The 16,623-nt window shown below is 38.1% G+C and overlaps 2 long non-coding RNA genes across 2 annotated transcripts in view; one reads left to right on the top strand and one right to left on the bottom strand.

Moving 5' to 3' along the window:
* Nucleotides 1-16,623, top strand: part of LOC140612692 (uncharacterized) — a 94,897-nt gene that overhangs the window by 70,943 nt on the left and 7,331 nt on the right. The gene's annotated exons all lie outside the window — the stretch shown is intronic.
* On the bottom strand, nt 10,211-15,725 carry LOC140609862 (uncharacterized). The gene is made up of 3 exons (XR_012011593.1): nt 15,613-15,725; nt 11,768-11,844; nt 10,211-10,347 (listed from the first exon to the last, which is right to left on the bottom strand). It is a non-coding gene; the product is annotated as an uncharacterized lncRNA (long non-coding RNA).

The raw sequence follows: 16,623 nt of genomic DNA, 5'->3' as shown, positions 1-16,623 counted from the left end.
TAACCTTGTATGCATGTATTTTTGTGTTGTTAGAGGTGCAAATTCCTAGGTGTAGGTCAATGCATGTGTAACTTTGTTAGAATTACCAAATTCTTCTAGAATGGTTGTACCACTTTACATTTGCATCAGCAGTGTAGGAGACTTTTTCCCCACAGCCTCATCAAATGAGTGTGTTTTCAATATATTCTTATAGTTGCTGATCTTATAGGCAAGAAATATTATCTCAGTATTTTTAACTTTAATTGTTAGTAATTCGGAACATCTTTTGACATACTTAAGGACTATTTATATCCTTTTTTTTCCTGTAAACTATATTTTATATCTTTCCCGTTTTTCTATTGGTTTTTAATTTTTTGTCCTTCACATTTTAAGAGTTCTTTGTACATTAGTCCTTGGTCTGTGATAAATGTTGACAATATTTTCTCTTAGTGTATCAGCTCTCCTTTGACTTTGATTATGATGTAGATTTTTTTGCCTTGCACAAGTATTTATTGTTGTTTTCAAATTTATTAATTACTTATTTTATTCCCTTGGGATTTTAAGGCATAGTTAGAAAAACTTCGCTTACAATAAGATTAAAGGGAAATTTACTCATGGTGTTCTAGTATTTGTGTAGTTCCATTTTCTACATTAGGTCTTTAATTTTCTTACAGTCCACTCTTGTGTGTGGATCAAATTTTATATTTTTCCAAATGGAGCCTAATTTTTTTCAGCACCATTTATTAATAAGTCCATCTTTCTAAATGCATTAGTATCTGAGGCTCTGTGTCCTTTTTGGTAAAATGTGGATAATATCTGTTTCAAATCCTGGTGTACAACTTAAATGATGTAACTTATATACTATGCCACCATAGTTCCCTAAGTGCACCATAAGTGCTAGTTCTCTTCCTATGAAACAATTTACTACCAGTTGATTTAGTATATCAGGATGAAACCTGCATCTGTCTAGATGCAGCGGTTCTCAAATAATATTGTTCATAAAAATCACCTGGGATGCTGCCTAAAATGCACATTACTTGGCTCTGTCCTTTAGATATTCAAACTCAGTGGGTCTGGTGTGGCTCAGAAATCTGCATTATAACCAGGCCCATGTGTGATTTTGAGACCAAAGCCTGAGAAGCATTAGTCTGAGGGATGTGCCTATTTTATCCAACCTCATAGTAATAATTGAAAATATGCAAAAATTATAAACCACCTAGGGTAATAAATCCCTATATTCATAGAACTATTTTACATCAGTTACAGAGCAATTTGTGATAAAAATACTGAAGATTTCAAAAGTAAAAGTGTGATTAGAGTTGACTTTATTTCATTTAAAATAGGTAATTTTTTGAGAGAGATCATGAAAAAAATGAGGAATGTGGATATAAAGGGAACAGTTGCGTTACGTGTTTAGTGATTTTTGGTGTGTTATATGCTTTCCGCCTCGAAACATCCTCCCTTAGAATCTGACAACGTGGGGACACCTGGGTGGCTCAGTGGTTGAGCCCCTCCCTTTGGCCCTGGTCGTGATCCTGGAGTCCTGGGATCGAGTCCCACGTCAGGTTCCCTGCATGGAGCCTGCTTCTCCCTCTACCTGTGTCTCTGCCTCTCTCTGTGTCTCTCATGAATAAATAAATAAATAAATAAATAAATAAATAAATAAATAAATACATGCATACATACATACATACATACATACTTAAAAAAAAAGAATCTGACAATGTGGAGGAAATAGATGAAAGATGTATTTTGTACTGGTTTTTCAAGGCTAATTACAGAAAATAAAAGACAGAGGAAATCTCTTCTTGAGTAGATATCTTTTTTAGTTCCAGTTAAGCTAAAAATAATGTGTGCTTGACTTAAACATGAACTTAAATTTTATGCCAGAAAATCTCTCCCTAGCTACTTACTTCAATAAATAGATTGATGCTAAAAGCACATTTGCTGTTTAGAAACCATTATAGAAGAATGCTGCCTCTGTGTCTCTTACTCCATTACTGATATATGTAGCAGGTGACAGGGAGACCATAGCTGTGATTCATTTACGAGTATTGTGTCTAAAAGTAATTTTTGTGGCAGCTCAACCACTGAGTGATTTCAGATTTCTAAATAGATGGTAAAGTACATCAGCGTGATTAAACGCACTCCCACAAGAACAAGTGTTTGTTCTCAATATCATCATGTAGCCTGTACAACTCTAATTTGAGAGTCTAGATGTTCAAAAACACCTGTCACAGTACATTGTACATGATTATGTTTTGTGTGGTGGGATGATGTGTGACAAGCTGAGTCTCTTAACTGAAAAGTAAAATATGAAGCGGCCTCCTTCCTCCAATAAGGCTTCAGCTGCCAAAGTGATTTTTTTCTATTGTTAAGGAATTTTTAAATATTAGGTACCAACTTTGCATATTTAGAAAACTTAGTTACTCTTTTTTCAGTTGGATGATTTCTCAGGTAGGTGATTTTGAGGAGTCCATATAATTGAGATAAGGACTCCCCTTGTCTCATTCTAATAGGGCAAATAGAACACATTGAAAATCACTCAACATATTGTACAAATAATATATTTATGTATATACATATGATTTATATCAGGTACTGTTTTCTTATTTGGCAATCATATTGTGGTCTGTTGAAAAACATCTCTTTAAAGGAATATACCTCACATAATTCAAGGTGAGAAAAGGGTAAACATATATATTTTATGTTTGTAGAAATTTCCCAAGGAAAATAATGCTTAAATGATTTTTTTAAAGATGTTATTTATTTATTCATGAGAGATACACACAGAGAGGCAGAGACACAGACAGAGGGAGAAGCAGGCTCCATGCAGGGAGCCCAATGTGGGGCTCCATCCCAGGTCTCCAGGATCATGCCCTGGGCCAAAGGCAGTGCTAAACCGCTGAGCCACCCCAGCTTCCCTGCTTAAATGATTTTAACATTATTACAGAGATGGTGTGAATTAAATGTAAAACATGAGTATCATTTTTTATAAATTTATTTTGTTCTATTTCATTGTATCCAAATCTGTATCATTGTATCTCAGACTTCTTCAGTGTGTCCTTTTTTAGCAGGACCCAAAATCCCATACCATGCCCAGCATGCCACTCATTTCCCACTCAGTAAAGGAGAAAAGACATAGGTGAAGACAGGAAAATACATTACTATATAAGTACACATAAACACAGACACACACACACGCACATCACAGACACATGGAGAGAGAGAGGAGCACTTTAATTTAGGAATGGCTGAATGGATTCTTCATACTGAAACCATATAACATAGACACATACAATCTAGTCATTACAGAAATTATGGGTCATAGCCCAAAAATACTGTTGATGCCCATATGTATGACCATGTACTATATATAGCATTTACCATGCTACCACAATAAGTAGATAATAAGCTAGAATGAAAGACAAAATGCACAACTAAAAATGAAGTTCATTTTAACACAGTATTATATCAATATCTGATTTCTGGCATTCAAATTATGTGTAAGAATGAAATAGTCAAAATCTACCACATTTGACAACATAGTGTATGTCAGCTGGTCTTCAGAGTAGGATACTCTGAATTTAAGTGCTCAGTGTGCTCAGGTAACACTAATTTATCTTGCAAATACCAGACTAAAGTAACTCTAATAGCTCACACAATAATTTAGTCATAACTTTGAGTCCTAAGTGAAAATAACAGTCTGTGGATTTGCATTTCCCTCATAGAAGAGCCAAGAAGGGGTTTGCATTTTGAGAGAGTTGTGAAGTATATTGGTAGCCTGCTTCTGACCTTGGAGCTTATTTTAAGAGCCATTGGCTACACGGCAAAGGGAAAGTGCATAGTTTTTTAATAGCCATAAATTAATGTATGCAGATGTCACAAATTATTTGACTGGTTAGTTTCACACTGTAAGATCTTAATGAGATTCAGTGCCCAGTGTCACTGGCTAGGCTGACCTCAGGGCCTTTTCACACAAGAAAACATGAAAATGAGAAGGGTTTGCAGGTCAGCTAGAGCAACTTTCCTCCCAATAACTCTGCAGCTGGATTAAACACACTTGGAGGTCATTGTAATTGTCTTAGGACGTGAGGGTTACAGTAGCTCTAAATGACTTGACTGATGTCACAAGCCAGACAGGTCAAATTTTCACTGTTCTGTAATTTCCAAATATCAAATCAGTAACTCCTAGACTCATATACCTCAGATTACCAACTGACAGAGAATAGAATATTTGCCAGAATATTTATCAGAAAATTCATGCTGAAGCCATACTTCACCTTGAACCTAATTACCTCCCTGAGCTACCATTATATCCCCCAGATTTCCTCAGTCTCCAGCCAAAATTATGATCCATTTTCTCTTTTTGCAAATGGGTTACAATGAAGAAAATAATTTTACTTTTTTATTTTATTTTTTAAAAGATTTTATGTATTTATTCATGAGACATACAGAGAGAGAGAGAGAGAGAGAGAGAGGCAGAGACACAGGCAGAGGGAGAAGCAGGCTCCATGCAGGGAGCCCGATGTGGGACTTGATCCCGGGTCTCCAGGATCAAACCCTGGGCTGAAGGCAGCACTAAAGCGCTGAGCCACCTGGGCTGCCCTAATTTTGCTTTAAATAGCTGAAAAAAAGACCTCAGATATGGTCAGATGAAGTGATATAACATGAACTGAGATGTCTGGCATGTTGATATAAAAATGCCTGCTCTGCATAGACTGGAGAATTTAGGATTATCACAGACAATGAAATTTTATTAATATGGAAAACAAATTGGCTACACATCATCTGTTTCCAGTCGGTTCCTGACTCTCACCAAATTTTAGAACAGGCTTGATTGAGATCAAGGGAGCACTTTAAGTTAACCTTTCAAATTGAGAGAGAGAGAGTGTGTGTGTGTGTGTAATTTGTATTTGCATATTGGAGTAGTTAAGTCTTTAAATTTAGCTTACATTTTTTTCTACTGTCTCTCAGAAGTTTAGCAAAACATACTTTCAACCCTATACCCTCTTTATTCTGGACAAACTATCCTCAGCTATCTTATTATTTGTCTAACCTCCCAACCTCTAGCTTTACTGTCGAATGGAGAATAAAATTTTTTCCTTACTGATGTGCACTCAGAATTTCTTGAGACTCTGGTTTAGACAGGAGAATGTCTTTACCTCTTCCCCTGGGCTTTAGCATCTGTTTGGTCTACCAATAAAACTTACCAACCTTAGTATTTCCGTCTCAGTCCCTCTCATCAAATGGGTCTGGCTGTGTGCTTCCAACATTGTAATAAGAAAGAGCTGCCAATAGACGTGAGTGGAATGAGTTGTTTATAGGAGTTCCAAAGAAGAGAGACACACAATTGTGGTACTGCCAGAAACCCAATGCTATGACCACATCCAATCTGGAAGGATAGCAGATATAAAGGAACCTGCCTCAATTCCTCCCTCCCTGTTTCTGGACAACATCTTTAATCCCTCACAACTCTCTTTCCATTGCCAGCTCTATGGTGACAGGGATTGATTAATTGATTTTGCTTTTTTGTATGTGGTGGATTTCTAGGACCCAGAATATTACCTGCTATATTCACATAACATGCATACTATAAATAACTGTTGAGTAAAATGGCATGACTGGCTGAGATGCAGCTTCAGAATCTTATGCAACATGATACTCTAGACAGTCAAAATGAAATCTGCTCACCACCCTTGAATTCTGGGTTCTTGCATGCCAATTTCATTGTGAGTATGCCAGGACACAGATTAAGGAATCAGCAAATTGTTAGCTCACAAAGCAGGTATCTCTAGCACCTCTTCTGGGTCTGATCTATCTCACATTATGGCTCTAGGGAAATACTAAGGTTGGTGACTCTAACATAAGATGGCGTGTTTCCAAAATTAAACAACACGGGTGTGGTCACTGTGTCAGATTCCTGGAACTTCCATAACAAGTCTCCACCAGCTGCGGATGGTTAAAAAAAGAAAAGAAACATATACTGTCTCATATCTGGAGATTAGATATCTGAAATCAAGATGTCTGCAGTACCATACTAACTGTGAAGGCTCTAAGAGAGAATGCTTCTTCTCCTCTTTCAGCTTCTGGAGGCACCAGGTATTACTTGGCTTGTGACAGCATAATTCCTATCTCTGCTTCCATCATCACAGTCTTCCTTGCGTGTGTTTTTGTGTCCAACTCTCCCTTTCTTTTCTCTTATACAGACACCAGTCATTGGATTTAGGGCCTACCCAAATCCAATAAGACTTCATCTTAACCTAATTATGTCTACAAAAGCCCTGTTTCCAAATAAGGTCACATTCACAGGGACCTGGGGTTATGATTAGAACATAACTTTTGGGGAGCACAGTTCAAGCCACTCCAGTCACTGTGTGAGCTCCTCCAATAGGAGCTTACAATTGAGAGTAAAGTTACAGATGAGTAGACAGGAAATTACAGCTAGGTGATGTGTTTTCATAAAGGAAGCATGTTATGAGGGCAACTAGAAGAAATGTCTAGCCAAATTGCCTAAGGGGCTCCGAATTGCACACAATAGCACATAACAGAAATCTGATAGCAGTGGCTTAACTAAATGGGGACTGATTCATATTATATAACAAGAAATTGGAAATAGGCAGTTCACATCTAGTGCCACTGTTCAGGAAGTCCTCGAGAACCCAGGTTCCTTCTGCTTTCCTTCCCTTCCACTGGGGCTTTTGTTCTCATAGCTACATAATATTGGCTTCGATGCCAGACATCAGGTCTGCACTATAGAAAAAAATAGAAGGAGAAGGGAAAGAAGTACTTGTGGGCTGAGTCTGACCCTTTACATCCTGGAGGCCCTACCCGGTAGACTTCTACTGGTAATTCATTGGCCAGGACCGAGTCACATAGACCTTCATAGTTTCAGAGAGACTAAGTCAGTGAATGTTACTAACTGGGAACATGCTGGTCTTTGCAAAATTGGAGTTCTATTAGTGATGTACAAGTGAGGAGGGCAGCTAGTGGATTTTGCCAAAGAAACTGTTGCAATGATAGAGAAATGCCAAAACTGAGAGTTGAAGGATTACTAAGGGTCTCTCAGGGCTGAGGGCTGGGACGGGTTTTCCAGGTAGAGGGCAGGGAGTATTTATACAGATCTGAAAGTGAGAAACGCCAAGAAAGAGGAGTTGACAGACTTTTTATGCTGAATTGCAGGAAGTGAGGTAGGAAGTCACACTAAGAAATGAGTCTAGGTAGGAAAGTAGGGGCCTGTAAGCCATATGTATCATGTAGGGCTTTGTATATAATTAAAAACCAACTTTGGCAGAAGTTTTGAGCAGAAAATGGAAGCATTCTTGGGTAGCTCACACAATTTTCCAGGACTACACGACCATATATAGTGCTGCGCTGCCAGGAAGAAAGTCCAGATTATAATGCAGAACTGATCATTGTTGATGCTGCCGCTGCTACCACTGCTAAGTATTGACCCCAATAGACTCAGGATATTATCAACAAAACCCCACTTCTGAGGTCTGAGAACTCGCCCCTCCTAGAACTTCCTTATTATCCACAACTATATCACCTCTCAAATCAAACTCTTGGAAAGAGGTCTTGATGAATGAAGCTTCATGTGCCTAAATTATAGCTTGCAAGGAAGCTAAATACTTGGCATGTTTTACATCTGACACAAGAAGTGCCTCTTTCTCTCACCAAGAAACTCCCCCAAATATGGAAAGAAGCTTCAGATGCCGGGCAACTAAAATGGCCAAGGAACTCTATGAGGTAACAGAAAGTGCAGGGAGTATGTGGAAAAAAAAAAAAAGACTATGGTCAAAAAGGGGGATGTTTGAATTTAAGATGAGGAACCAGTCCTGAGGTATGACTAGGGTCTTGTTTCCAGGGAATGCCTTTGAACAAGGAGATGGTATCAATAGTGAGATCAGAAACTGTGTTCTGGATTATACCAGACTGCCTCATGGAATGAGACAAATAACTATGATATTTCGTCTTTCTCTACCTGATTTAAAAACAAGAAGAAGAAAACTTGTGTTGTTGGGTGAAAAGAAGAGTCCAGGAGTAAGCCTTCCCCTCCCTCTCTGCCCTTTGGACCATGCTGCTGGACCAAAAGCAGCAGACATTTACTTCCCATGGCAGGACAAGTGGTCAATACTCCATCTCTTATCCTTGTCCTCAAAGCTGTCACAAATACAACAGGCCAGTGGGGAAATGAAGCAGGAAGACTGAGTGAGTAGCTGGGGACATAACCCAGATCACACCTCCCCAGCTTTTCTCTCAGAGCAGCATCTGTATCTCACATGAGTTCATGAGGATTTATTACCATGGTACTTTCCTCCCTCTTCCCCTAAGGAACTGAAATCTCTAAATCCCACTAAGATTAAGCCCCAGCTCTAGTTGCAGGAAGACATAAATAATGAAAATCTCTAGATCTTCTCCTCTCCATCTTCCACCAAATCATAAGAAAGTAGACTGGATATTAACTTTCTCGCAGGTTTCAGGCCCAGCAGCTTTTCCTGTTAAACAGTAAGTGAATGCTGCGAAGCAGGCCAAAGGGGCCAAGGCTCTAATGTTGCCGGGGGGGGGGGGGGGGGGGCAGGACCTGCAAAAAAGATCAAGGGGTTGCCTGATTGACCACACAGATTACCTTTGTATATTCACTTGGCCCCTATGTGATAAGAGGAGGCCTGAAAGTTGCTGCACCCTCCAGGAGAGGCATATGGATTGGCAAGAGGCTGCTGCAAAAGAAACTATGAAACAGGGGGCATGTGCCTCAGACTACAACTCCAAGAGTAGGAAGGTGAGAGCTCACTTTCTTGAATGGCCAAACCGAACCAGTTACAGCACAAGGGTCACCGGTGCAGGGAAATAGCAGAACAGGTGCCATAGCAGTGAGAAGGGAGGATCCAGAGGACAGCCAGTGGATCTAAGACTCTGGCTACCCCTGCCATAGGGACACAGTTTCCCTTCTATATACCAGAACGCCATTGCTTCATCTTGGGCAAGAAAAGCGAATCATCCAGAAGGGGCCATTTAAAAAATCCTTCTTTCTTTGCTATTGAACATTAAGAAAAGAGACCTTTTAAACTTTAAAGGAAACTAAAATACTAATGACTAGCAAGTCTCTTCCCAGGTGGTGGGGGCCTCATAAGGAAAATCAGTTCAGCCATAGGAAATAATGAAGCTGCTTTTTTGGCGCACATTTAGTGAGTAAATTTAAGATGCCAATACCTTTTGCATTAAGCATTATTTTTGTTGATGCATGTCATGCCTAGTGCTTTTTGTTTTTATTTGTAAGTGGCACCAAATTTACTTTTCCCCACGTTTGTGCTTGTTTGCGTGGCTTGATGATCTATTAACATAGAACTGATAACTTGAGAAAGTTATCAGTTATATGATGCCAGGTTGACCACTTATCATCACTCCCAGCAACATTTCTAAAGTGATGCCAGCAAATATCCAGGAAGAGATTTTAGCCAAGGCCATGGTCAGGAATTCCTAAAGCCAGAGACAGAAGAGTATCACTCTTTGCCTCCTCATTTCTTATTCTTCACCATTGTTCCCAAACACTTGGAACATTTTAAAATGGAAGCTCCAAGGAAAATTATAAACACATTTCAAAAATATCATTTCCTTGGCTAGCCCCTTTTCTATACTTAGTCTGAAAGACTACCCATATGGGGATCCCTTGAGACAGTCTTCATATCCTTCAAATTAGTCCAACTTCCAATAGACAAGAAGATAATTATGCAATTTGATACCTTTCTTTCCTTTCTTACTCTGTCAAGCACGCACACAGACACTCTGACAACACATCCTCCTGCATATATACTTCACAGTTATCTCAAAATAATTGGACAGCACTTGTCTTAATGTAGAAAGAAACATTTTTAATGCCAGTCGTGATGTGGACAGCTAAAAAAAAAAAGCCTATTCTCAGAGTCCTTTTAATTATGTCCAGAGATCTCAGCTAGACTTCAGTTCTCTATTTCCTTCACAGTTGTTGATCTACTAACTGAAAGATCAATGTGTCAAAAAAAGCAGAAGTTTTCAGTCTTAGCAAACTCCAAAGACTACTTTTTACATTTAATAAGGCAAACATGCACAAAGTCTACTGATAACTTGTAAGACTTCTTTAATCTAGGTAGGATACTTATTAGTTTAATGAGAATTTTTTTTTAGCTTACATCAAGTGATAAAGATATAGAAGCAGAAAGAGATATTTATTTTTTTAAAAGACTTTATTTATTTATTCGAGAAACAGAGAGAGAGGCAGAGACACAGGCAGAGGGAGAAGCAGGCTCCATGGGAGCCCGATGTGGGACTTGATCCTGGGTCTCCAGGATCATGACCTGGGCTGAAGGCGGTGCTAAATGGCTGAGCCACCTGGAATGCCCAGAGATAGAGATTTAGATAGGCACATAGAGACGCAATTTGAGTATCTCAAGACTCTGCTCTGTGTGCATGACACATTCATTTGTTTTTTACTTTTCTAATTGATTAACCAGCCTAGATTAAGTAGTACCTCTTTGTAAAATAGTTATTTCTTGGGATAATTCAGCAACTACCTTCACAATTTGCTTTCACAAACATTATCAGCAATTACTCCCACAATAGTCATCATTATATTTTGATCTATAGTGCTTCAACATCCAGTGATGGTGTTTAGTGTTCCTAGGCTGGTGGTACAGGCTGTATATGTCCTCAGAGTAACTTCTGGGCTATTTAAGGGATGTTAGCACAAAAATCTGCATGTCCTTTTATCCTAGTCATTGTTAGGTGAAAATATTCATTTTCTCTCACCAATTTGATTCACTTATCCAGGTTGCAATATATAATCCATACTGGGTATACTCAAGGGTTCTAAAATGAGTAGAAAGGGCATCAAAGAAGATTAGGCAATGGGAGGGTAGAAAGGCTTGTTGATTTTCCTCATCAAGCAAAGCTTATAAGGTGGCACCGTGGGATAAGAAACTGGAGGGAATTACTAGACTAGGAGGCAGTGGGATCCAAAGAACTTGTGCTCCCCAGGAACACAAACCAAATGTTTAAATACGCATTTCTGTGCCCCTGATTCACACTGCTCATTTAAGCATTTCTTTCTAAGCAATGTTATAAGTATATTTTCCAGATAACTAATTACTAATTTCCAGTCACATATCTCATTTTTGTCTTAATAAAGTTAAATCATTAACATTTTCTGAAAGTTCACCATTTTTATGACTTTTACTGCAAATTGTCTTCTCAAAATAAAGTCATTAATCCCCTTATCTCTGAATAAATGAGTATATTATCTATCCTGAACACATCCTAATAGGAACCAATAGTACAAATATTTGTTTGATTCTTTGCTGTGAAAAGCTAACAGAAGATAAAAAATAAGTACATTTTATACCTCATTTTACCTTACCAAATTTATATATTTTAAATGTTGCACCCCAATTGAAATTAAGCATATTTAATACAAAATCCATTTTGGTCAAATTATAGGGTTGAGATACAAAGTGAAAATTATCCAGTGATTTGTTTCTAGTCTTCTTGTAACACTCAGTTCTTGATTTTCTGGGTTGTCATTATTCTGGAAGGTCATTGGTTCCTGTTATTGGTCAAGGAAAACACATCCTTTTACTCTTTGCTGTTTTATCAGGTTAATTATTTGAGTGTGGTTGCAGATGGTGCTTAATATACCTACACACAGCCATTAAGAAACTATAGTAAAATAGATTAATGTCAAGTAGAAACAATATTCTGTCTTGTTTCCAACATCTTAATTTATCCAATAAGAAAGTACTCACTGAATACTTACTGCATGTCATGAGCATGACAGGTGACAATGATGTCTTAGGAAGTTGTCTTCATACTCCAGAAACCATAAAATAAATACTGACATTGGAGTTAAAGCACAAGTTAGCCACTGAATAGCTAGATGATCACCGAAAGACTTCAATTTCTTCCCTATTGATTAGGGGAAATAATGACTACTTCAGGGGATTGTTGATAGAACCAACTGAACACATGAAGTGGCATATAAGACATGATTGGTGGTGATAATAAAGGAGGTGAGAAGTGCAATAAGAGGCTAGTTGGGTGTAACTGTGGGAACAGAAGAAGAAAAAGTATTAGAAATGAAAGAAGTAAAAAGTCCACCCAGAGCAGGATATCTGTCGACAGAACGTAAGCTAAGTGCTCAAGGTACCTGGAGGGAGACTGCATTTAGAAACCTACATACTGACACCTGCCTATCATAGTCTCTTCCCAAGTGACATGGAGACCTCATCTCTATAACTGAAAACTCAGAGGTCAATGTTGACCAAAGAACTTGTTATTGGTGGCTACTCCTGGATTTGTTGTCTACTTTATTAAATTACCAGCCAATCAACTTAACTATACTAGCTCAACCAAGGTCCTTGAAAATAAATGTGCATAGTGAGGATATTTTGTTTTTTATTTATTTCAGTTAGCATTTTTTAAAAATTGTGTTAAGTTTTTTATTTTAATTGTAGTCTAATATTATATTAGTTTCAGGTATGCAATATGGTAATTCAATGATTCTATAGATTGCTCAGTGCTCATTATGATAAGTGTACTCTTTGATTCCCATCATTTATCCCCCCACCCACATCCCTTCTGGTAACCATCAGTTTGTTCTCTATAGTCAAGAGTCTGTTTCTTGGTTTGTCTCTCTCTCAGTTTTTTCCTCCTTTGTTCACTTGTTTTGTTTCTTCAATTCCACATGAGTGAAGATATTTTTGGAGAAAGTTGCTGTGAAGTTAGTCTTTGAAATTTATTTGGTGAATAACTACCATTTGCCAGGAACCTTTACATACTACGGAGGTAGAGGGAAATTATAATAAATTATAAGAGGAAAAATACAGCTGAGACCTAAAGGAAGAATAATAGCTTACAAAGCAAAGACAGAGGCAAATGCACTCCAGGCAGCAGGAGAAGCATATGCAGCTCCTCCAAGGTGAGAGAGAACAGCGCTCTGGGCAGAACTGTGGTGGGAGGCAGGGGGTGGCAGGGAGTGGGAGGCAGGGTTTTAGGCTTATCGGAAGAGGCTGGAAAATTAAGAAGCCACCAGAGCAAACAAGCAATTGCAAGTTATGTTCCAGAGTTTCCGGAATTTGCATTTTTGTCATAAGGGCTTTGTAAAGACATTAACGGTTTTAAGTGTGCAAGTTAACATGATCACATTTGCAAGGAAGAAAGTTGACTCTTTCTGCAAGGGAGAGTGTGGGTTGCAGGGAAATTAAGGCAGGAGTTAGAACAATTAGGAAACTCATGGGGGAGTCAAGGCAGAGAAATTTGGTAGCCAGGACTATGGGAGTACAATAGAAATGGGAAGAAGGGAATTGAATATAGAAGCCAGGTATAGAGAAATCCAGGTTGAATCCCAATAAACTGTTTTAAATCATTTTGGATAAGGAACATTGGGAGAGTCCGTTTGGAGTAGTTGGGATTGGAAGAGAGAAGATGAAGTCAATTCTGGACTGGGTTGACTTTTTAGTGCCTACAATATATCTAAGTTTATATGGCTTACAGACCGTTGTATCAGTGGATCTGGTACTCCAGCAAGTAGGCTGGACTGGAGATAAAAATACAAAATTATTAACATTTAATGGGGATTGAAGTTACATAGATGGATGAGATCACCCAGAGAAAGTGACAGAATATCCTGGGAATGAACTCTAGGCAACAATTACATGTATGAAAGGAGCAGAGGTGAAGAACTTCACCAAGAAGACAAAGAAGAAGTGGTTAAAGAGGTAGAAAGAAAAACAGATATTGTGGTGCCACAGAAACCAAGAGAAGAGGGCATTTTAGAAAGGACGGGGTGGTCTATACTGTCAAGTTTCACAGAGCAGTTATCACTGACATTTGAAAGCCATTTGGATGAAATGGAACAGGCATAAGCCACATTAGAAGAGAGCAGATTAGAGAGATTGTGGAGCAAATGAAGGTTGTGGGAATACCTCCTTTAAGAGCTATGGCCATGAAGGGGAAAAATTAATCAGGGCAGTAGTTAGAGAGGGCCCAAATTTTAGACCACAAATAGCTACCCAAAGGACAAGCATGCCACTGCAGCTGGATTCATTGGAGCTAATGGATATTTTTCAGTCTTTCCAGGAGAGAGGTTACACCTAAATTGGCATGTGGAAAAAGAGTTCTCAACCAGAAAAAAAAAAAAAAAAGGAACATATAAGGAAGAAGCAGTGGAAGGATGTTGGGATCATTCACATCATTTTTTTGTTATAAGTAGAAGAAGGGCAAATTGACTTACAAACATTTTGATTAGTGCCCTCTCTGTTTTCTCTGTCTCTGTCTCTCTCCCTCTCCCTCCTTTTCTATTCCTTTCCAATATATTGCATTTAAGAAGCTTCATTTTCTAGTAAAAAGGAACTCATCAGAAGAAATTGTCAGTAATAGTCATGAACCATAGCATTGTCCTGTTTCCATAGTCTTGATATCCAGTTCTTGTTTCACATTCTGCACAATGGCTTTTCTCTTACTTAATAAATCAAACTTACTGTGAATCTACAAAAACCACAGAGCCAAGTGACAGGTAGTTCTAATTAAGATAAGAGCTTTCTTTCAGATCCTTTAAGTGCAGCTTTCAGAATGTTTTCTAGCATTTAAAACAAATATGCTGATATCTGATTTGTAGCCCAAGAAAGCCAATTTAAAATTCTCTATTGCCACTCACATAGTCTAAAAATGTAGGTTGGGCTCAATCACAGATAGAACTGGTTATTGCTCTCTTGAAGTCCGGTAAGGAACATTATATTGTAAGTTAGACTGTATTCATTTCCAAAGCAGCAATATCTTAACCTTGTCATAGTCATAGCACTTCAGGAACAGCCCTTTGCCCTTAACATTTGTTCACTCTTGGAACAAAGCATCTTTTCCTATAAGGAAATATGTATATTTGTTTTCAAAATGAACTCAAACAATTTTCACTTCTGGAGAATACATGAGAAGGTAAATAAATGAGAAAAAACTTTTAAAAACTTCCAGCGGAAGCATATACCCTCTGGAAGTTATGGAAAGGGTTTAAGTTAATGGTTAAAAATTTCTTGCTCATGTTTGAAGGGAAAGTAATAAAATATCATACCAATAAAAAGTAATAATCACAGTCACTGTGGATCTACAAAACCTTATTAAATATCCCTTGACAGCAATTTTGAAAAAACTCAAAGTAATTATCAAGCCTCATTTTAAATTAAAACCTGGCCCTGATGCCCCACGTCACTCTTACGCATACATGGTAACAAAAGAGACTTATGATGGCTTTGTGTATATTGCTGCAGAGTTAGCTGGCTGGCCACCCTTATGATATAATCTCCTTCCACTGCAATTTAATTAAAACAGTGAAAGATCTGACCTTTGCTGGAGATTTTCTTATCCACAACACTAAAAATATCCCCTAGAAGCAATCTGTCAATATGATCTTTCAAGCACGATCCTGATAGTCCTGGAGAAGAGAAAGGAAATGAGAAAAACCAGAACCCACAAAGGTTAGGACATAGTTAGTTGTCCTGAAACCAGGTTTCTGTAAGATGAATAAGCCACTTAATTACTAGAAGCAGTGAGTGAAAGCCCCCCATCTGCTGTCCACATATAATAAGGGCATGATCAATAAGAATTGCCTACCATCCCCACCCCTCTCTTCCAATTATCCTTGTGTCTGTTGTGGTTTGATGACACTGAGAGGCTTGAGAGCCTTCATTTATAGATATTAATGGTAAGTCTTTCTGTCCCATAAGCCCTAGAATTGTCTGCATTCTGTAGCAAAAGATTTCACAATGAAGGAAGAACCCCTCTTTATTGATGGTAACAGCAGTTACCTACACACTCTGTTCTGATGATTGAAACATTCCTGCCTGGTCACAGGATAAATATCATGTGTCTTTATTGCTGTGGTGACAGAGGAAATTTTCTCCTTTTCACCATGGGAATATGGGCTTCCACTTTGAAATATAACCTGAAGGATAAGGAATGGAAATACTGGAGAGAAATAGGATATAACTTAAGGAAAAATGGAGCTCATGATGGGGATAAAGTCCTGCTAATCAAGCTAATTATTCAATAGAGAATAGTTTTAAAAAATGTAAAAAGTCCAGATTTGAAGTCAGACCTAGAGTCAACTTCTTCACTACTTTCTAGTCACCTCTACCTAGGAATGACACTAAACACAGCTAAGCTCCTAGCTCAGCCTATAAAATGGCAACAATACTTATTTTACAGACTTGTCAGGATAATAGGGATAACTATGGGATATCATATGATACATATATTGTTTAACAATAAGTCAAAGCTATTTATAAACAGCCAGAAAAATAAAAATATCACTAAAGAAATTATGGGTCAAGATAGGAATCCACAGATTCCCCAGTGAAATGTAAACTTAAGTTAGATTCTAATGACCAAACTCCTACTGTCAACCAAATGAATCAGACAATCAGTATACTTTAGTCAATAAAACTAGTGCTTTAACTATCCATGCTTTAATTAGTGTCCCATGCTAACTGTGCACTTGGAAAACTGAGATGAAGCTCAGGCATGAGAAAAGGCTAAGAGAAACTGTGTTTTATGTATATATATATCTCCAGAGGTGATCTTCAAATCTTTAACAATCAGTAAGGAACAAGTCTCAACCAATAA

The sequence above is a fragment of the Canis lupus genome, chromosome 2, assembly GCF_048164855.1.
Source record: "Canis lupus baileyi chromosome 2, mCanLup2.hap1, whole genome shotgun sequence".
NCBI classification, from domain to species: Eukaryota; Metazoa; Chordata; class Mammalia; order Carnivora; family Canidae; genus Canis; species Canis lupus.
Note: the sequence above shows the minus strand (reverse complement) of the source record. Positions and strands in the feature narration are given on the sequence as shown.